Here is a 23,749-nt window from a genome sequence, read left to right as displayed (position 1 = left end):
CAGATAAAGAATAAACAATTTAAATAGTGAAACAACCAAACCAGTTCCAATTCCAAAATTGATACTGGTTGTGAGAGTTCAAGGGACTTTTTTTTAGGAGAATCTTTGAAAAATACTAATGGTAACTTTTTGTTTTCTTTTAAATTTGCATTTGCTTGTTTGTATAGAGTATTCTTCCTCTAGTAACCTTATAATGCTGAGTAATCATTCTATGTGGTTAAGTTAAAGTTTTCTGCTGTCATATGGTGATCATAACAGATGCTTCAGTAGTGGATGGTGTTGTTACCCTATGCAAATTGCTTTTCCAGGCCAGTGCATGTACCCTCCAGCCACTGAGACTTGGCTGCTAAAGGCTTATTGTTGCTTTTTTCCACATAAGTGCCCTCAGTTAAACTGGAGTTCTTGTGCCTGAGAGAGAGTGCTGCCCCTCACCCACCCTCTTTCAAAGCCCACAGCCAAACTGACTGACTTGATGAGATAGCAGCTGTTTTTGTTGCATAAAGCAGAATCAACTCTGTGGTGCAGTCCATGTTCCAGAGCTTTCCACTGGGACAGGCTGGAGTTAGCTTATAGCTCCCTAGCTGTTTTCTCCTGCTATATCCTGCTTTCCTCCCTCTCTTTTTCCAGAGCAATTAGCCTATAAACTACTTGAAGAAGAATTCCCATCTCAGACTTTCTGCTAGGGAACCAAGTTAAAGCAGTATCTCTATATTCCAACTATCTACCCAGCCCAGTACCTGACACATATCAAATTCAGATAATGATAATTGAATTAATATTGAGTGATATTTGCATAATGATATTAGCTATTAAGTTATACTGAGGACTGCTGGTTTACTGGTGGATGTATGTCTTTTTTTTTTTTTTTTCATTAGAGACAGAGGTGCAGAGGGAGAGGGAGAATCTTAAGCAGCCTTCACACTGAGCTCGGAGCCCCATGTGGGGCTCAGTCTCACAACTCTGAGATCATGACCTGAACCAAAATCAAGAGTCAGATGCTTAATCAGCCGAGCTACTCAGACACCCCTGGTGGATATATGTTTTGACAGTCCTTTTTACCCTGCAGTGTTCAGAAAGGAAATAGTTTTAGTGATCATTTTGCAAACCTTAAGAAAGACGACATTGCAAACCCATTGCCATTTTAATTTTCTTTTCTTTTCCTTTTTCTTTTTTAAAGTTTTTCTCCCTTAGAAAATCAGTTTAATAGGTAACCAACTTACCTGCTACTAGATTCAGTCAAGTTGCAGTAACAACAGCAACCACATACAAAAAAGAATCTGGATTTTAGAAAACAATTTGTTCTAGTATATACATTGTTAAAAGAAAAAGTTGTGAAATATATGCTGTGAAAAAATTGGAAACTGACTAACTACAAAGCTTCTATAAAGATATTGAGGACAAGGTTAAGATGGCATGGTTGTATGATGGTTTATAATTTATGCATGGTTATTTATCTGAAATTCTCCAGAAAAAAACACAGGTTGCTTAAATGACTTCAGAGTAAACCCTTTCCCCCATTTTTCCCAAACATGTTCAATAATCTCACATCAGTCCTGACAGTGGGTTGTCTTGTTAAAGAGCTTGCAATTCCATTACAGATAAGCTCCAAATATTGATTTGTACCTTTTATTTCCTTGGCCTGAGATATCATGGTGGGGCTAAAAATGTTCAAATCTGTTGCTGCACGGCAGAAAAGAAATGACCCCAGAGAAAGGCAGATGAATGTACAAAACGGTTTACTCAATTTCTACTTCACTGGACATCTTTGTGTCAGCTGGGCCTATGCTGATTGAATAGGGAAGGATGTACCAAAGTGTGAGCAATGAACACAACTCTTGAGACGCAGTTAAGTGTTTAGTAGAGATACAGGGAAGGTGGTTGTAAAGGCAGGTCTGTACAGAATGGCCTCAGAGAACCCCACTGACATTGTGGCAGTTAGTAGGAAGGACACTGTACAACATAGAATTCACAGTGCCTAATTTGTAGGCATGCAAATTAATGAGTTTGTTGTATAAAAGATTTAATGTGAGTTCCTCAGGGTAAAACAAACATATAAATAAAAATTCCTTTATATTTGTCTCCTTATCCTCAGAAGTCTATATCACAATGAATTGCTGGAACAATGCTGATGAAATGTGTGAGTAGATGATAAATTGGGACTAATTATTATGTATTTATTTGGCATCGTAAGAGGATGCCGAATGTAGAAAGCCATTCCAGCCTCACCTGCCCACCTCTCCCCACCTTGCTGCCTCTCAATCAGCCTGCCTTCTCTTAATGTTTTGAATACTCTGCTTTCCTTCTGATACAGGACCATTGTCCCACCCAGTCCCACTTGTTGGTCATATTTTTCTTTCCCTTTACTGCAGTTAATTCTTACCCATTCTTGAGACCTTAACTCAAACATTTTATTATTAGGGGACTTTTCTTTGAACTTAAGGTTTCAAAATCAGTTTGTTTATTTTCTACCAATCATGTTATCTTGATTTAACTTTTTTCATTTGCTAAGAGGTTAACTTGAAATTTTCAGATTTTATCATTAATTAAATAGTATCATAACAGATTAAGTAAACATGGACTAATTCTCTAATGAATGCCAGCAGTGTGAGCTACTAATTAAGATAACCACCTTGAAGTAATTTGTATTTTTCTTTAAATTATTTTATTTTATTTTATTTTATTTTATTTATTTGAGAGAGAGAGAGACAGAGATAGTGACAGCGGGAAGGAGAACTGAGCAGGGAGCCCAACTCGGGGCTTAATCCCAGGACCCTGGGATCATGACCTGAGATGAAGGCAGATGCTTAACCAACTGAGCCGCCCAGGCACCCCTAGCAGAAATTCTTTTAACTTATGTTTAATTTGCCCAAATGACTACATGCACTCAACTATCTAAGAAAATAAGAATAGTATGATATATTGAACAATTAAATATCATATAATTTTTCTAGGAGTAATGTTTTTACTAGATAAGTGAAATATAACTATATGGTGTGTTTAACATTTTGTTCTTACTATACAGTGACAGAGACATTTATAGTTGCTACTGCTGTGTTTCATCCATTTTTATATTTAATTAACTGATACTTTAGATAAATTCTGTAAGATTATTTTTCACTAATTATAGAGGATGTATATCACACTAAACCTCATAAGAATTGACTTAAAAGGAAGTGAAATCACGGGCTCTTCTTACTGGTAAACCTCTGCTCTAGTAGATTTGTTGGCAAATTCTTCAGAAAGTAGACATAATGATTACTAAACTCAACTCTCAGCATATTATAGAAGGCACCTGGCATAAACAGTTTATTTTTTTACCCAATATCCACTTTCTGGGTCCCATGAATCTAGATAGAGTCAAATGATTCATTTTTATAGTAGAGAGTGAACAGAATTGATGTGCCCTTCTGGTCATGACAAAAACATGGGGATTATCTTCCTCCAGCTTTCTCTGTCCTCAGCACAGGTATAAACAAAGGCGTGTAAGGTGGCAAAGTTGAGAGATAGAAGTAGCTTAGTCTCTGAATTCCTTGTTGTAAGAAAAATGCAAGCTGCCTAACCTACACTGGGCTCAGGTAATGTTATGCAAGTGAATCCTCAGGTTTATTTATGACCATGGCATGGCCTTGCATCACCTGACGATAGCATGTCTTAAGATTTGGCGAAGGAAAACTATTACACGTCACACTTTGTCATCAAAATCAGTCCAACAAAATTCTATTTTGTGAGTACTGGCCAAGTAGTATACTGCATGCTGTAATTATAGACAGAAATAGTATCCTTTTCCTCTAGGACCAAAAAACTTATCAGGAGAGGTGTGGCTTTACGAATCAATAAACGGATGTTATTTGCTGTTATCATGATAAAAACAAACTAAAAAAGATATTTATGTTAACCAGCTAAGTGTACCATAACAAAATACCACAGACTCAGTGACTTAAACAGCAGAAATTTATTTTCTCACAATTCTGGAGGCTGGAAGGCCAAGTTCAGGGTACCAGCATGGTTGGGTGCTGGTGAAGGCTCTTTTCCTGATTTATAGACAGCTGCTTTCCTGCTGTGATCACATGGCAGAGAGAGAGAAAAAGATCTCTCCTTCTTATAGGGCCACAGTCGTAGTACATTAGGGCCTACCCTTATGACCTCATTTAATCTTAATTACCTCTTAATGACCCTGTCTCCAGGCACTTTCACATTTGGGGTTAGGCTTCAACATGTGAATGGGGGGAGGGAGAATTCAGTCCATAAAAGTATTTTTCTAGAATCAGGCATTAAGAATTTAGAATCATGGAGAAAAGGAATAATGCTGCTGGAGAGGAGTTGAGGTTTCTCAACCAAGTCAAATTTTAAGCTACACTATGAAATAAAAATCATTAACATTGAAAATATCAAAAATCCAATTAAATATATACCCACAAACACAAAAATATTGAGTATGATAACTGGAGATAAAAAACATAATTAAAATTAAAAAAGAGACAGTGAGATGTAAAAGATATAAATATAGGATCGGTCAAAGAAATGCTACACAAAACCATAATTTAGATATAAAGAGGAGAATAAAGGAAGGGGAAGAAGGTATCAAGAAATAATAAAATGCTCCGGAACATGAGAGACACACATGTAGACATAAAAATCATCTAAACTGGTAAATGAGGGGAATTTTTAAAAATCTATACCTATACATGCCATAAGACCTCAAAACACCCAGAAAAAGTGCTAAAAGTTCCTGGAAAAACAAAGATAATCTATAAAATATTGTATATCACGGTGGCATCAGATATTGCATCAGTAAAACCACTTTCTAGAAGACAGTGCTTTCAGATTTTGTGGGAAAGTTATTTTAACTATAAATCCTACACCAGTCAAAGAACTAAAACCAAAGTAAATATTTCTCAGACAAGAAGATTCACAGGATACATGTGGGTTTGTGCCAGAAAAAATGAAGGTGCAAGCCAAGAGAAGAAGATGTGAGATACAAGAACAAATGGAGTTAACTTACAAGTACAGTGAAAATAAGCTACAGGGTGATGTCCAGAAAGGGTCTACTTTCACAAAGACAGTTCAACGTAGATCTAAGTCGAATGTCTTAAGAAAAATGGAATGGAGTCTTCAAACAAAAGAATGAATATGAAGCTAAAAAATGATTGCTAACTGGTAACTAATGTTTGAAAAGAATTTTTTTTTCTCCACAAGAAAAAAAAATAAAAGCAATAAGAAAATCACAAAAACACTAAGGGTATCCAAGTTTCCATTATAAAGTACAATGAAATGTAGTATGATCCTAAGCCATTGATGAATTAAGGCAATAAAGACATTTATCTGAATATGACTCCGAGAATAATTTTTATCAAATGACTGAGAAGTAATGGACATTGGAACCACAGGGAAGAATACTGAATCCAAAGTAGTTAAACTCCTGCTAATGGTTTTCAGTATTTCAAATCAATGACAAAAAAACTAACAGAAGTCTTAATTATGTTTATTGGACTAAAAAAAGAATCTTTGCACAACTGACAAATTGAAAGGAAAAATATAGCTGAAGAAGAGAGTTGCCTGGTGTTGGAGAAGTGTGGATAGAGGGATAGGAATGCTAATATTTTTTATATAGCATAGTGTGTAGAAATACTTTCTAATTTGATGAGATGATAAGAGGCTTAAGTATTCTATTCATTGATTAAAAGGTAATTAGTAAAATATCTAAAAATAATAAGATTACAAAAACCCTCAAGACGGAAGAAGGAATATTAGGTGACAAATACTTGCATTATAAGAAGTCAGAAGATACTGTCTAAAGTTATGTAACCAAACTCAGGACTATAAATACATATTTGTGAAATAAACATAGACTTTAGAAACCAAAATTCAAAATAACAGAGACCATAAAATTAAAATTATGTCTAGGAGGTATGACTGAAGGTGAGGAGGGGCAGAATACAGCCATTGACAAAATACAAAATAAGTACTAACTAACCTTGTACATTCAAAAGTAGTAAAATTACCTATCTAAAAAGTGAAGCGAGGGATGCATAGGTGGCTCAGTAGGTTGGGGGTCTGCCTTTGGCTCAAGTCGTGGTTCTGGAGTCCTGGGATCTAGTCCCATGTCAGGCTCCGTGCTTGGCAAGGAGCCTGCTTCTCCCTCTCCCTCTGCCTCTCCCCAGGCTCGTGCACTCTCTTTCTCTCTGACATAAATAAATGAAATCTTTTTTTAAAAAGCGAAACTAAATAATAGAAACTACAACAATTTTATTTTCATCCCTTTTATTCCTCAGAGCATTATCTATCAGATTGCTCCTGGACACTGCTTCAGATCTTTTCAGCTTTATCTCCTGTGTCATCTATGTGCAGTCTTTGACCAGATTCACGCAGGTGCCATTTGATGGCATTTGCTTAAGTTTGTACAGTGTACCCTTCATCTTCTGCTCCAAGGCTTCTCTGACCCTGTGGCAGTGGGACAACCCTGGGTACCTTTCCAGCATTCACACATGCACAAAGCATGGATGTGGAGGAGTTCATGTTCCCATGAGACACACTTTGAGCACTGGGGGTCAGGAGGTTATTGATAGATGATTCTGAGACTGATCTAAATCTCAAAGTCCAATGGGATGGAGGAACCAGTTACCCATAGCTTCAGTATATTCACTCTTGTATTGACTCCTCTCTCTGCTTTCCCCATCCCTCATCTCTGATCCAAGTTCATCTTCCTGATTTAACCAGTTGGTGTAAACTAATTGGAACCACTCTGGTTCTGCTTTGAAGGGAGCCAAGGGTAAGACCCAGAACATATATAAGGCGAGAATAAATTATCACAGGAGTACTCATCTGTGAATCCCTTTTCAATATTCTGGGAAAGGCATGTGGAATCAGTCGTTAATGCTCTTTATGATAGCTCCTAGAAACTTAGACATGCTGATGTATCTAGTAAAAGAGGTTAGGCGATAAAATGTGAATATATCTAATAAAAGAGGTTAGGTGATAAAATGGTCTTGCCACTGAATTGAGGTAAGAGTCAGAAGATTCAAGAAAGTTAGAAGGTTAAAATGGACTTATTATATGGTGCAGGAAAACCCACTCTCTCTTACCATGTTACCTTGGAGGACTAAAGGGAGAATCTTTTCACTAAGGCAATAAAGAACACCCTAACAAGGGGGGCACTGGTCCTTTGGTGGTGGCTGTCCTCTGTAGACCAGATTTGACAGTATTACATGTAATAGAACAGGGCTTCTTGGTAGCAATACGAGTAATGAATTGCAGAATGGCAGTTTTATTTGGCAGCAGTTTACTTTTAAAGGCAAGTTAGATACGATTACTATAATTGGCAGCAAGCCTGAGTGACAATCAAAATTCCTAAACTGTGGAGATGAATGACAATGTCTAATAGATTATAGCATATCCTCAAATGTAACACATCGGCAGTCAAAAAAGGAATTACTGGACTTTTAATATTAAAAAAAAAACCCACATTTTTAATGTCAGATCAAAATGAAAAAAAACCACTGTGTTTATAAGATCTAAGTTTCCAGATGTCAGTCTTAACCCAAGGCCCATTGATTGAAAGTAAAGCAGAAGGACTTGTAATGACACTGCAGTTGTGCACAGTAAATATGCTTCTATTTCTTAGAGGACAGTGGCTGTTTACCAGAGTAATTGTGCTCTGGGAAAGGAAATGTCCAAAATTTTTGAGAATTGGTGCATGGCAAGGCATGAAGTCCCCCAGTTAAGAGTGTAGGCTTTTGAAGCCAGGTTAAAAAAAAAAAAAAAAAAAAAAAAAAAAAAATTGATCCAAGCCCAGTGTATATATGGACCAATTATATGGGTATTTCCTAATCTCTGAGTATAAAATTGGGTAAATATATGTAACAGCCAGCCAGCAGAACCTTCAAATTACCTCCCATCCTGTACCAGAAAAGGCATTATGGTAGGAAGAGCCAAGTATAAGATCCCTATATGTTCTTTCTTATCCCTACATCATGGCAAAATAACAAATCTGAAGAAATACCACATCCCAAGAGGAACTGTGGAAATTAGCATCACTATCAAAAACTTAAAGGATATAGGAATGGTAGTCCTATCATATTTCCATTTAATTAACCATGTGGCTCTTTTAACAACAACAAGATAACACATATATTAGAATGTTAGGACTTCCCAATACTTGGTACTGTTGTACACATTTGCAAGTGTACTGCTGAGCTAAGCTAAATGTGTTCTCTTTACTGAAACACATCAACACAGTATCTGATGCTTAGAATGTTAGTATTAGTCTAGTGAACATGCTTTTCTCAATCTGCATCAAGAAAAGGAAGGAAAGTAGATTATCTTTTCATGTGAAGGATAATAGTACATATTCACTCTCTTGTTATGGACTATGTTAATTCTTTTACATTGTTCTCATATTACAGTCTGCAGTTACCTTGATTATCTTGCACTTATGCAGAATACCACACTGGTGCACTATACTGAAGATTATCCTGATTGATCTGGTCACCAATAAGGAAAAGTAACTGAGATGTCCTAGTAAGATAAATATGTCATATGATTGGAAATAAACCTACAAAGGTTCTGAGACTTCTACACATTGACGTCTTTAGGTTTCTAAATAGCTGTGGCATCCTGAGACATCCCTTCTAACAAAGGATAATTTATTTCACCATTTACCCCCATCATTAGTAAAGAGACACATCGTTTTGTGCATGTTCTGTATTTTTTAACCAACATATACTGTAACTAGAAACACTAACTGAAAGAAGAGGGAAAACATACTTCAGGCATACGTAACAATTTCGTTGATGTGAGAGATTATGGTGAACCAAAAATGGACTGCTTTCTCATTATATCCATTTCAGGGTGGCTCTAAACAAAGGGGTAAATGAGAATCTTTCTGGAGGACTGATCTGTGAGCAGTTCACTATTCTCTTTGTAGGGAAATGTACGTGGACTTCTGAGCAATAGTGAATGGTTTGTCTACTTAGTAGAGAGTCTGGAAAGAACGAGCATAGAAAATCAGACTCAAAAAACAAAGAGTCATGGTGACGGACTTAAAGGAGCAAGCATAATGCATGCACTTGTCATATTAATGCCCAAGAGAGGTTATCCACTGCTAAGAGATGCCTAAGCACTAAATTGAAGAGAATAACTTGTTCTTGAATGCCAGTCACTCTCTCTCCTTGATCACACTAGTCTTAGTGCAGTGAGCCATGGATTGAGTGGCCATGGCCTCATGGATGGATTTATGCATGAATTCAACAACGTGAATTTCCTCAACATATAGATGACTAGCTACTGCCACTGCTGACTCCCTAGTCTACTGGCAACAGAGACCAATCATGACTCCTAAATATGGCGCTGTTCTTCAAGGATCTAGATACCCACTTGATGGCAAGTTGATTATAATGGACATCACCAATCCTGGGAAATAGTAATTTATTCTTATCAGAATTGAATGCTACTCAGGATATAACTATTCCGTCCCTGCCTGTAGTTCCTTTGCTGGCGCTACCCTCGGAAGACTTATAGAATGCTAGTCTATCATTATGGTATCCTACATATCATTGCTTCAGCCCAAAGGATCCATTTTATGTCAATGGATGAGTGACACTGGGTGGAATGACAATGGGATTTTCAACATTCATACCGTGAGACCTTATCACTCAGAGACACCTAGTCACATATAATGATGGAATACACTTCAAGACTCAGCCAAATTGACAGTTCTGGGAACACACCCTTCAGTATTAGAGCCCAGTCACCTAGGATGTGATATATACACAAAAAGTGCCTTGATACATGGTGTTGCCCACAGTAGGTGGAATACTTGGACCCAAGAAATGAAAGATAGTAGTACAATTGGTTATTCCTACCATTATGCTCAATTATCTGTTCACAGAATTTGTGTCCCATCCCAACTTCAGATCACTTAGATTAGAGTTCCTGAATCCTAAAGGAAGAAAACTTTCATTAGGCGACACAATAAATATTCTGTGACATCTACCTGATCTCTTGAATCTTCTTGTTTTCATGGACTCCCATAAAAGAAAAAAGTTAATATATTGCTGGGACTAGTTAACCCTTAATATCATTAGAAGCAACATTGCTGCTATATACTGGGGTCTTAGAGGAGTATATCTGTCATGTTGACTATTCATTGGAATATCTCCTGGATTTTATGTGAAAATTAATAGTTGTGGAACATAGTTTCACTAGGGCAAGGGATCTAAGGGAGTAACCTCCCCAGGGAAGAAGCTCTGGGTTATCTGGGTTATCTGAACAGACAAACAGCCAAATTGCTAGTTGAGGATGAAGGAAATCTAGATTTGGTGGTACAGGGTGAGATTGTGGATACAAATTATGGTCCTAAGATGAGTTTCAATGGGGCATAGACATTTTCACTAAGCCTCTTGCCTGTAAGTCATTGCAGGGAGGGACAGCTGGGTGACTCAGTTGGTTAAGTGTCCAACTCTTGATTTCAGCCCATGTCATGGTCTCAGGGTCGTAGGATCAAGCCCCACATCAGGTTTGTGCTCAGCATGGAGTCTGCTAGAGATTGTCTCTCCCTTTCCCCCCTGCTTTCTCTCTAAATAAAATAAAAGTTTTTTTAAAAAGTGGGAGGCACTTGGGTGGCACAGTCGGTTAAGTGTCCAACTCTTGGTTTGGGCTCAGGTCCTGTTCTCAGGATCATGAGATCCAGCTCCAAGCCAGGCTCTGCACTCAGCACAGAGTCTGCTTAGAGTTTCTCTCTCCCTCTCTCTGCCCCACCCCCCTCAAGCAAATAAATAAATAAATCTTAAAAAAAAAAAAAAACAAAACTCATTGCAGGGAATTTGCTGGCTGAATCCAGAAGCTGACTGTTACCAGTTGTACTTAATGAAGGTTTGTTGTTGTTGTTTTTTAAAAGATTTTATTTATTTATTTTACAGAGAGTGTGCATGCACAAGCAGGGAGAGTAGGAGAGGGAGAAGCAAGCCCCAGGAGTCTGGGCTGAAGGCAGATGCTTAACTGACTGAGCCACCCAGGCGCCCCTTAATGAAGGTTTTTAATAGATCTGAATGGTTCAAAGTGAGAACGAAGTTTGATACCTTTTTCTGCCCAATTTCAAATCTTTTCAGCCTGACCAAATATCCAAGCCAATGTTTTGTGTAGCCTAACACAGTTGTGACCTGACCGTCTTTCATCTCTATTTCATCTCATTTCTATTCAGCAGTTTCTCTGATTCCATGGTATTGAGGCCCCACACAAACTTGGCTGGCACTCGTGTGTGTGTACCATACATGTGTAGGAGAGTTAATTTCTCTCAGAACTTCCTTACACCAATGTGTAGGTTAGCCATACATCCTCATTAGCCCAGGATAGATCAGTTGTACCAGCATTGCTATTAATACTTTCTCTTTTCACTGTCACAGTTGTCCTATTTTACATGATCAGGTGTCTGGTTGTCTTATCACTGGATATGAGAGCCAGAAGATAAATGCTCCCCCCATGCTCTGTCAGGGTGGTTGGTCCTGAGAGGTGTTTGATGTGGTAGATTCTAAGATGTCCCCGTAGTATTGAATAGTCATTCATACTTAATGCTAGAAAACTCAGTAATGCACCCTTTATTGACTTTTTCTGCTCCCCAAGAGACTTTTTAACTCTCCCTGTCCCTTACTCATAGATCACGTTTTCAAATAAATAACTCATACATGACAAAAGACAGAAAATCCTTGTCTCAGACTCTGCTCTAAGCAGAATCCAGCCTTTGTTGACTAGCATGGATAGCTAAAGTGGCTCTGCTCCAAGTATTCTTCATCTTCCTTCGACTGCAAGTAGCCAAAACATGTTTTTCTATGGCAATACCAAAAGAACAAGAAAGTAAGCAGAAACACATAAGGGCACTTAAAAGCAAGGCCTATAGCCAGCCGGGACACTGACTTCAATTCACATGCTGTTGGTCCAAGTAATTCATGTGTCAAGTTCAAAATCAAAGGGCAGGAAAGTATACTCCATCTACAATAAAGCAATGGCAAAAGTATATATACATGGAAGGATAAAGGATTGAAGGTGATATCGATCTACTGTGTGATTTTGAAAGAAATACCAGTATATTGTCTGTGAAAGAAAAGAACCTGTACTGTATCTCTGGTAATAATGCCAGTGAGCCAACAGGTAAATTCTCTTTAATGGGAAAAAAATCTCATGAAACTCACATTCTATGTCTAATCACCATTAAAACTTAACGCAATACTTGCATATTTTAGAAATGAAGGACAAGAATAGGAAAGGCAGAAATTTGTTAAAGCCACTAAACTCTTGATGAAAACCCAGATTTTAGAACTTACGTTGTATGATGTCTTTACTGTGTCTAGGAAATAGGATACAATAATTATTACACATAGAAAAATCTTTCAATATTTAGAGTTAAAAAGATATGAGTAGAAGAGGAACCACATTAATGAAATACATTTATTTTCACTGGGGCCCAAACAATTTACCTTATAATTTAGAAAGATCACAATGGTTCTCACAGTAAATAATACTCCTAAAATGAGAGTCTTGCAAAGCAATTGGTGCTCATTAAAATTCAGTATTGAAAGCAGCAGGTGGCAGGCAGTTCCATGAAACAACTTTGCAGTGTCCTTCTGTGGTTGAAGCAAAACAATTCATGTCAAAAGATGCCAGGTCTTACTCACTGTTTTAAGTTATCATTGTGTAACAAGTCTTGTATTTTTTTTTTATGAATATAATCAAGGAACTCAAGCTGGATTATTGCAATAGCTTTCCAAAATATACATTTGCTTATCGTGTGGTAGAAGGAGAATACATGCATTTCACTATTATCACTTTGAAAAGTAATACATTTCATGGCAAAATGTTATATTATTTTCTAGAGAGAAGTGAATTTTTGAATATCTGTGGAATGATACATATGTGGTCTCAAATGAAAAGAAAATTTTTTGTTGGGCCAAAAGACTATAAAATTTGTTATCACACATCTTTCAATGTGTTTTTTTTCTGAGTAAGAGTAAATATGTATCGCAGATTTCCCTTCCTGACACTAATCCCTACCTCTCCCTTACCAAAAAGGAAAAGGGAAGGGAAAAAAAATAATTTAGATTTCTTGGGATTATTTAATCTGTCTTTTTCAAAGCTTAACTATCTAGTTAATTTTCAAAGTCTGTGTAGTTACGGCTTAAAAAACACTGTATTCAAGAGAAACCTTTAATTATGTCTTTAGGAGGGGAAACAACCATAAAAGTTAGAGCGGTTATTTTTTGCCTTCCATTTGATATACCAATGGATATTGCAGTGAGCTCCTGGCAGAGGGGTTTAAAAGACAGATTTGGGAAGTAAATGGACCTGCATTGAAATCTCTGTTTGGCCTTTTACTGTTTGTGTGATCTCGACATACTATTTAATCTTTCCAAACTTCAGATCCCTGTAAAGCAAAGGGGATAGTACCTACCTCATAAGGTTTTTATAAGGGTCAAATGAGATTTCAGAGTTAGTGTCTAGCCCCCAGGAAGCACTCAAGAAATTATGTAAAATTATTTATAATTTAGTAATATTAGAAGAATCACCTATGGTGGGCAGGGGAAAAATATCTCATAAAATATATGCTTTAAACATGAGTTATTCTGAACAGTTGTATATCTGAATGAAAAATAAACCAACCAATCAAAAACAGTAACACCAACAACAAAATACTGCCTGTGTTGGTATATCATAATTTTAAAATGATTGTATAAGTTCAATAAAGCATTATGTGTTAATCTTTCTTTTAATTCCTTCAGAAAAAAATGTTATTAGAGGTGTCTTCACAATAAGGCAATTATATGCAAGTAATAGTTATTAGTCATATTCTTTTCCTGCAAGAGGCAGAAGTAGATCAAGATTTAGTGAAGTTTGAAGCTTATAAAAACTCAGGGGGCCCACTTCAAGAATTGGCAGGTGAGGGGAGCCTAAGTATTTTACGGGGAAGTATCAGGAAGAAGATAGAAGCAGAATTTCCTGATATCAGGAAAGCAGAAGAAATAGCAGCCATGAAGGCAGATTATCCTGAAGGCCTGCAGGGGTAAAAAAGAACAGTTCTTCATAGTTCCCTAAGTTGGTCTTACTGCTGAAGGAATTCTGTGACAGAATCCCTTGAGCGGCTCTACACCTGTCAGCCTGTGCCTGATGTTGGGGGTCCTGCTGAATGATTCTGTCTCACTGCACTGTGTGCAAACTGAGCTGTTGGTTTCAGTGTCTCCCAGACCATGTGGACACGTGAGGAGTCCTTGCACCTAGAGAGACTCCTGATTCCATACCTCTGGAAAACTGAGAGGAAATCAATACATTTTAATATAAATGTCAGCTGCCATAATCAATGCAAGTGCACTAAGGTAACCTACCAAAAATATAAAGTCATGGGGCGCCTGGGTGGCTCAGTCATTAAGAATCTGCCTTCGGCTCGGGGCGTGGTCCCAGAGTCCTGGGATCGAGCTCCACATCGGGCTCCCTGCTCCGCTGGGAGCCTGCTTCTTCCTCTCCCACTCCCCCTGCTTGTGTTCCCTCTCTCACTGGCTCCCTCTCTCTGTCAAATAAATAAATAAAATCTTTAAAAATATATATATACAGTCATATTGGATTTAAAAAATCCAGCTATATAACAATTATAAGAAAGATACCTAAAACAAAGTGGTAGAAAAAAAGTTTTGTTCACGTACAAGTATATAAGGAAATGCAAACCAGAGAGAAAGCAGGGATGCCAAATAAAATTCTAAGAGATATAAACACATTTTTACAAATTCCTAAAGATTTTATAAAATCATAAAGATGCAATCATGTGTATAGTTATATATATATATATACATATATATAATTCACTATATATTTACATGTATTTAATTCACTATATATTTTCATATATAGTGAGATGTATGTATATACGCACACACATATACACACACACACCCTTAATCCATTAAGCAATGTAGTAGCAAAATATATAGTGCTAAAGCTTCTCTAAAATTAAGATTACTTGATTTTAAAAATCTTTGTAAGAAATATTTACCATGCCTCTCACAGAATTTGACATGTCAAGCAGACAAAATATAAAGACTATTAAGATTTGAATAATAAAATCAATGTTTTTATAGATTCTTCATCCAGGCTGCCTGGGATTGATCCCTCCTCAGTCTCCTGTTTGGATGCTTTTGGACAATTTAGTTAACTTCTGTGTGCTTCAGTTTCCTTGTTTGTTAGATGTAGAAAAGAATAATATAATGCTAATCAGGTTGTTGTGATGATTAAATAGATTAAATAGATTACCAATTTAAGTACTTAAAACATTTCCTAGCACATATTTTGAGCTGTAGAAGTTACCTCTCAATATTATCATCATCATCATTATCATCATCCCCTAGAAAAATATAAGTGATTCAAATTGACCCAGATAGATCTAAAAATTTTTAAATGACCAACAATCAGAAGAGATTGGAGAGGTGGTTTTCATTGTCTACTAAAATCATTAACGACAATGCCAGCAACAACATAATAACAAAATAATATTTTTTGGTTAGAATGAAAGGCTTGTCAATTTTTCTTATTTTTCCAAAGTCTTTAAGAGATCTGCTATCATCATCATCATTTATTAAAACTCAACTTTATACGATATACTTTACATGAAATAAAATATACTCAGTTTGATAAGATTTGTCAGATGCATATACCCATGTAACCGCTGTCACAATCAGAAACAGGATATTTTTGTCACTTAAAAATATTCCCTTATGCCTATTTGCACTTAATCTTCACCCACTTCAGCCTTAAGCAACCATTCTCTTGTTTTCTGGTCAGTATAGAATTGCTTTAACTTTTTTCCAATATATTTTTTTGGCATTTTTTTTAAGATTAATTAAAATAGTAAGGCATCTGGGTGGCTCAGTCAGTTAAGCATCTGCCTTTAGCTCAGATCATGATATCCTTGTTCTAGGATCAAGCCCTGCATCAGGTTTCCTGCTCAGCAGGGAGTTTACTTCTCCCTATCCCTCTGACCCTCCCCACCGTTCATTCCCTCTCTCTCTATCAAATAAATAAGTAAAATCTTGAGAAAAAAAGTTTAATTCAAATAGTGAATATTAGTATTTTTTGTCTTTTTAGTGCTGACTAGTTTTACATTTCTGAATACATCACAATTTTTAATTTATCCTACAGATGGGTATTTGTGCTGTTTCCAATATTTGCCATTATAAAAAACATTGTCATGAATTTTTATTACAGATCTTTATATGGACATATGCTTTCAGTTCCTTAGGAGAAATATTTAAGAGTGGAGCTTCATAGTTTAAGAACTGTCAAATTGTTTTTAAAGGCAGTTTTAACACTTTATACTTCTACCAGCCTGGTGTAAGAGTTCTAGTTGCTTCACACCCTCAAAGACCCTGGAAATTTTCAGTGTTCTTAATTTTGGCCTTTCTAGTGGGTGTGCAGTGGTATTTCACTGTGGTTTTAATTTATGTTTCCTTGATGAATAATGGTGTTGAACACCCATTTTTATGTGTTTAAATGTCATACATGTATCTTTGGTGAAATGTCTGTTCGTATATTTTAAAAATTATTTTAATTGGTTATTTGTTTTGTTATTGAGCTGTAAAAATACCTTAATGTTGTATTTCAAAGATCAGCCATTTTTCATTTTGGGGAAGCCCAGTATTTCTATCTTTTTTCTCTTAGGTTTTGTGTGTTCGTATGTGATGTGTATGTGTGAGTATGTGTCTTAACAAATTTTTGCCTATTCCAAGATCTTGTATATTTTCTTCTAGGAGTTTTTAAGTTTTACCTTTAGGTTTGTGATCTATTTCAAGCTATTTTTTGTGTGAGGTAAAGTTCAAAGTTAATTTATTCTAAATAAACATCCATTTGTTTAGGCATCATGATGCTTTTATCATTGAAATATCTTGACACTATTGTCTAAAATCAATTGACCCTATAAGTGCAATTCTATCTTTAGGCATGGTATTATATTCTATTGATCTATATTGCCAACACCATACTAACTTGATCACTTCAGAGAAGTAGTGAATGGTAAAATCAAAGTATAACTTTTTCAACTTTGTTATCATTTTAATTTTACTTTTCTTCATTTCCATCTATATTTTTACTTTCTTGGTTTCATTTCCATATAAATTTTAGCATCACTTGATAATTGAACCAGAAAAACCTGCTAGGACTTTGGAATCATTTCAAATCTAAAGACCTATTTGGAGGTAACTGACCTCTTAAAAATACTGAGTTTTCTCATCCATAAACATGGTATATTTCTTCATTTATATAGGTTTTATTTTATTTATCTCAGGAATTCTTTGTAGTTTTTAGTGTATAGATCTTAATTTAGAAGACTGACACACATCCCATTGCCCTACAGTGATCAAAGATTAAGAGAATAAGAAGATATCAGCAGAAGTTTCTGAGAAGGAGCTGCTAGTGATGTAGAAGCCTGACACACATCCCATTGCCCTACAGTGGTCAAAGATTAAGAGAATGAGAAGATATCAGCAGAAGTTTCTGAGAAGGAGCTGCTAGTGATGTAAGGGAGACAAAAGACCCAATCAAACTGCATTTGAGATAGAATGAGAAAGGATTATTTGGAGACAACGAGTATAGCCAATTCTTTTAAGATTTTTTAAAAGATTTTATTTATTTATTTGAGTGAGCAAAAGAGAGTACATAAGCAGGGGAAGAGGGAGAAGCAGACCCCCCTGCTGAGCAGGGAGCCAGACATGGGGCTTCATCCCAGGACCCTGGGATCATGACCTGAGCTGAAAGCAGATGCTTAACTGACTGAGCCACCCAGGCTCCCCTAACATGTTTTAATGTAAAAAGTAGCAGGGAAATGAAATGGTAGCTAGAGGAAGATGTGAAGTCAAAAAGATTGTTGCTTTTTAAGATGGGCAAAATGGCAGCAAATCTCTATGCTGTAATGATACGAAGAGAAGGGAGAACTATTGATTCTGAAGAGGGAAGGACACATACCTGGAACAGTCTCTTGAGTATGTTAGCGAGCATAGTAACTGGAGCACAGTAGAGAGCTTGGCCTGAGTAAGGAGTGTGGTTTACCCAGAGCAGAAAGAGTGAAGTCATAGTTTGTGGGTACAGGTGCACCCGTAGGACTAGCTGCAGTGGTAGGAGCTACTGAAGGTCGCTTTTGATTCTTATTTTCTTATCAGTGAAATGGGTAGCAAAATCATCAGCTGTCTTGGAATATGGGGTAGAAGTTTTGGAGATTTAACTAAAGGAGTGTTCTTTAAATTGAATGAATTCCTCTTCAAGGAAAAAAAAACACTACATGGTGACTATTTTTCTCATATCTCAGTGGAAAAAATCAGCATTTTGGCACTTTTATAAGTAAATAATAATTTTATTTTGGAAGAGGCAGAAATACTTTAAACTAAAAAAATTAGACATTCAATTAGGACAAATATCATAACTATAAAATAATTCACCCAGTTTGCCTTCTCATGAACTGGACCTAATTTTGAGTTCCCTAATGTTAAGAAACAGTAATTCCTCTCTCAAGCCTCTTATGATGGTGGTTAGATCCTGTGTAGAAATGAGGTATGTGACTGATATATTTACAGAAGAATGTAAGCATGGAAATCCATAGGATATAGTCGTAAAATGTAGCCATAGAAACCTTCTGGCTCATCAGGTAAAAGCAAACTGAGTCTGAAAGATATCTTTTGGTTTATTCACATTTTATTTGTGGATTTATTTTCCCAGTATTCATTCACTTTAAGATGCCAAGAGTGTAATTTCTTTTCATTACAACACGAAAATAAGTCTAAGCAATTATTCTGCTCTCATGTTATAGCCATGTTTGTATGTGTTGGTGTCTCTGTGTGTATGCAGCTATTTTTCCTATTGTTAACTTTTTTTTATTGTTGTTAGCTTTTTTTTCCAGTGAGAAGTTAGTCCTTTCCAAACCAATCACAAGACCCAAACATATTAAAAAGTTTAGTTGGAGGGAAGAATGTGAAGCACAAACAGCATTCGTTCCTTTACAGAGTTGTTTTGCAAACACATGCACACTTGTTCTTGGCCTCTGGAGATTATAAATATGTTACCTAGGAGAGCAGCAATACTCTTTTGGACTTGACTCCACTTTCTTTACACACTTTCCGTCTTTTAGAATCCTCATGCATATATTTTAAAAATATGATTTAGAAAGGATTTAGTGACAGTGCATAAGATCTTTTGATTTTATTTCCCTTTTCTCTTCATCCTATCTAGTAGCGGGAGTTACTGGCATGCTTCAGAAAGCTTACTTACGTTTGAATACAGTCTAAATCAGTGCAGACCCTTGACTGACTTAATCTTCGCTTGCAAATGACAATGCAGTGAAACCAGAGGAAGAAAAAAATGACTTCCTTTCCTATTGGAAACCTAATAAGTAGTTAGCCTGACCCAGTTTTCAATAAGAGAGGTTTTCTGATGACCCAACAGGAGTGACTATCTCTAGTCAAAGAAAGGGGAGGGTGAATTTAATCTTTCATGCCACTGGAATGGCAGCTGCTCTCAGCTCTCTCTGATTCTGTGAAGGATGGTGAAGATAGAGCTGTTTTTTCAATATAGGGAGAATTTTCCTTTTGAATATTCCAAACGGGAGATTTGCACATGTGCCTCAAGAACTAATTGTCTAGGTTCCGTCAGGAATGCAGCAGGAGAGGAGCGTATTTCATGCTTAAGACCAGAGAAGAGCCACGCAATACTCAGTGGATAAAAGGCTTGCAGTCCCAGCTGGGAAAAAGAGTCCCATTATCTCCCAGCTGCATAGACATTCCATACGGCTTGGTTCTGCCTGGATGCACAGCATGCCTGGCTGAGAGCTTGAAACAGAGTTCTGCAGAAAAATTGTAAAGATCCCGAGACATTTCCCTGGTAAGATCTGTAAGTACAAAATTGTGCTGTCTGCTGCAATGAGAATTTTGCTGGGCAAGCTGCAGCTTTTCTTCCATTCAATGTCTTTGTATTAGCATAACAGGTAAAAGCTGGGGTTGGGGGAGAAGTCACTGCTTTATTTATGCTATGTTTTTATGATGTTGATGCTTAAAATGCATTTATTCCTTGTGAGAGAAAATGTATTGAATATGTATTCTGGGGAGCTTAGGATCAAACCAGAGAAAGAGAGACTACAGGTACATTTTTCAGTGTTTCACTAGTCTTTTGCTGCAGTAAAACTAATGGGCAAGACGGGATGACAGTGCTAATTCTGGTACTTTCAGATGGCTTTCACACCCTTTCTGTGACGGCAAATGGGAAAATGTTATTGCTAATTTTTTTTCATCAAAGGGTAGAGGGGTGGGGTTTGCAGTTTCCGACAGATGATTTAAAGGAATGGTTATAAAAAGTTTCCTGGGGGAGGGATTTGGTGAGGGGAGCAGTGCAAGACTGGAGGTCACATGACCCCACCTAATTTTGTCTGGCATTTTGCTTCTCACCCAGCTTCCAGATGATAGCTTCTGGAGTTCCCATTTACAATAGTTAAGCTTGTCAGTATTAAGGTGCCTGTAATACTTTGTGAAAAGTTTCAGAAGTTGATGACTTGGGAACAAAACTTTTAAGAGCTCTGAGATTAGCCACATAAAACCCATTATGTTAATGGAATACTGTCAACTTTGGGGGTTTGGGGAGAAATTGGAATTCATAGTTCTTGCTTCTCCAATTGAAAACTACTTATGTTTAAATAATCAGCATCCTGACTATGTCCTCTGAGAAATATTCACAGAATGACTAAACAGAAGTTATGAGAGAAAATAGGGAGAACAGTAGAATTACACGGAATAAATTTGGAAAATGAGGTATTCATAATCTTATCTACAGTGGCAATGTTTTTAAAAAATTTTTGTAAGAGAAAGAGCCGCATGTTGAATATTGAATTTCTAGTTTTGAACAATCTTCATTTATCTGGTGGGTTTATTTTTATTGTTGTTAAAGGTTTCATCAATTTATGTGCATTGTGTTTTATAAGATAAAAAGATATTTAAGCACACTCTCCCATGCCCTACCCCTCTTCACACATGTATAAACCTACACAAATTCAGAAAAAAAATACACACACAATACTGACGTGATTTGTATAACAAACAGAAATACAGAGTCATTTCATCTTTGATGCTTCAGTGGTTTTTTTAAAAGCAATATCATGGCTATGCAATCCCGAGATTTCAAATATATAAATTTGCAATTTTTATAAGGCTTTCTATGAGGTTATATAAATGCATAACTTATCACATCTTAGCCAAAAAGCTTGTCATTTATAAACTGCACTGCATTACTTCCTTTGAACATTTCTAGTGAAGTGCCAGAATAGTTTGTTTAGTATTCTCCATGTAACTTTCCCTAATGAAAACAAATTCACATTGTCATTTGGAGAATTAATACATATTTGGTCTAAGCTTAGATAAAAAAAATCAATTATCTTGTGAAAAGAACGTGAGGTATATTAAGTTGTTTGCATACTTCTGTGTCTTTGACAAATGAAAATACTCAGTAATAGAAAAGTAAGTTTGTACCTTTTTTATTATTTTAGTGGAAGGAGGAGGGTTATGAAATATTTATTTTTTCACTTACGTCTTTAACATCTTATTAATTAGAATGCAGTAGCATAAGCTATACTCCTTAAAAATAACTCAAGCTAAACAGAAAAGTTCAAAAAAGACATCTTGTCACCTGTAAAAAACAATTGTGATATTTGTAGACATCCTATGCTTAAATTCAAATAACAAAATGAGAGGGAGAGACTTTAGAAGAATGCTTTCTTATCATACATTTTTGTTTATTTTTGGCAAATAAGTATTTAGATAATGTGATCACAGATAGATAGATAATAGATAGATAGATGATAGATAGATAGATAGATAGATAGATAGATAGATAGATAGATAGATATCCTTTTAAAAGAATATGATCTTCCTGTATTCTTTAAAAAAAGTATTGGATTTATTTTAGATTTGGATTAAATAGAAAAAAGTAGAGCTGATATGAAACTGAAGAAATTGCTAAATTTCGGGTATTTGTTTGTTTTTTTCCCCCAAAGGAGATATTAGGTCCATAAAAATAACACTTAAGAACAAAAATTAAGAAACTACTAGTAGTTTGAAGTCACCGTTTTTAAAATGCATGTTTAAATATTAAATAATGTCTTATAAGTCTGTTATGATAGTTATAGAAAGTAACACATGTGCTTTATGATTATCTTCCTTACATATACCACCTGAACTTCAATTATATTATCAGTTTTACATTATTGAGATTTATAGTATTTACATTCTGGCTTAATTCACACAGTCTTGGTTAGACTTATTTGGAATTTGCGAGAAAAAAAAAAAACAGTCCTTACCAATTACTTACTACTCAATTCATCATTCCTGTATTCTTAATTTTGAATTATTTCTTGGATTGTTGGATTTCACTGTTAAGTAGTACCCCTCTACCAAAGAAACAGTCATAGATGCTATATTTTCCGTCTGCCTACATAGAACATTTTTTTCTTTTGCCTTATACATGGGAGACATATTGATCTTGAATCAAACATATTTTTCCCTTTAAAAACTTGTAAATATTTGTAAACAATGCTGGAGACTAGTCCCATACAGAATGTTGCTGTTCATTGGTTATTAGGTATGTGTGAAATTTCCATCCTGAATATTATTTGTTTCTTTCTGGTGCATGTCCACATGATTCTTTGGGGAATTTTTTCTTTGTTGGTTGTTTTCTTTTTCTTCCTTTCTTTCTTTCTTTTTCTTTTTCCTTTTTCTTTTCTTTTCTTTTTTTTTTTTTCTTTGCCATAGTATGTCCTAGAGTTAGGCAGTCTTCATCATCCTTGCTTGAATATGCTGTACCGCAATGATTTGAGATTTTTATATTTCAATTTTGTTGTTGTTGGTATACTTGGTATTTGATTTTTTTATTGGTATTATGTTGCTTGTTCCTTTTCTTCAGTATCACCACTTATGAGCATGTTGGATCTCATTTGTCTGTCTTCCACATCTATCATTTTATCCAAATTTATTTTTAATTTTAAACTTTTTCAGTTCACTTTGGTTTTCTTTTTAAAAATATACACAGAAAGATTGTTTTAGAGATATGTAATCTATATAAGAGTAATTGTCTTAGCACTTTGTTCAAACTGTGGCCGATTCTTCTTGAGATTTATGTTTTTCAACTGCATTTCTTTAGTTTTTTTTTTCCCCTTTTATCTTCTTTTTATTCAAAAAGGTATGCATGAGGGCTGAACAGAGAAAGCACAGAGGATTTTTAGGGCAATGAAACAATTCTGTGTGATACTGTCACAGTGGATACATGTCACTATGTATTTGTCTAAACCCATAGAATATATAATACCAAGAGTGAAACCTGGTATGATATATGGATTTGGGGTGATAGTTATGTATCAATGTAGGTTCATTGATTATAACAAACTGTAAAACTATGTGTGTTGTGGTGGGGATGTTGATAATGGGGAAAGCTGTGCCTGTATGGTGACAGGGAGTAAAACCTAGAAGGTTTGGGGGCAATCTGTATCCTCCTAAAAGTAAATGAAGGAGAAAGTACTTGTCAGCTTTCCTATATGCATCCACCCACCCACTTCATGTAGGTCCTTGTTTTGGTTTTTTTGTTTTTTGTTTTGTTTTGTTTTGTTTTGTTTTGTTTTGTTTTAGTATTTGGCAGCAGTGGAAATGTGCTTCAGAATCTGTGTTCTGGGGTTGTGTTTGCATGCATTTTTATTAAAAAC

Source organism: Ursus maritimus, unplaced genomic scaffold (assembly GCF_017311325.1).
Source record: "Ursus maritimus isolate PB19 unplaced genomic scaffold, ASM1731132v1 scaffold_14, whole genome shotgun sequence".
Taxonomy (NCBI): domain Eukaryota; kingdom Metazoa; phylum Chordata; class Mammalia; order Carnivora; family Ursidae; genus Ursus; species Ursus maritimus.
This window is presented reverse-complemented; position numbering follows the sequence as displayed.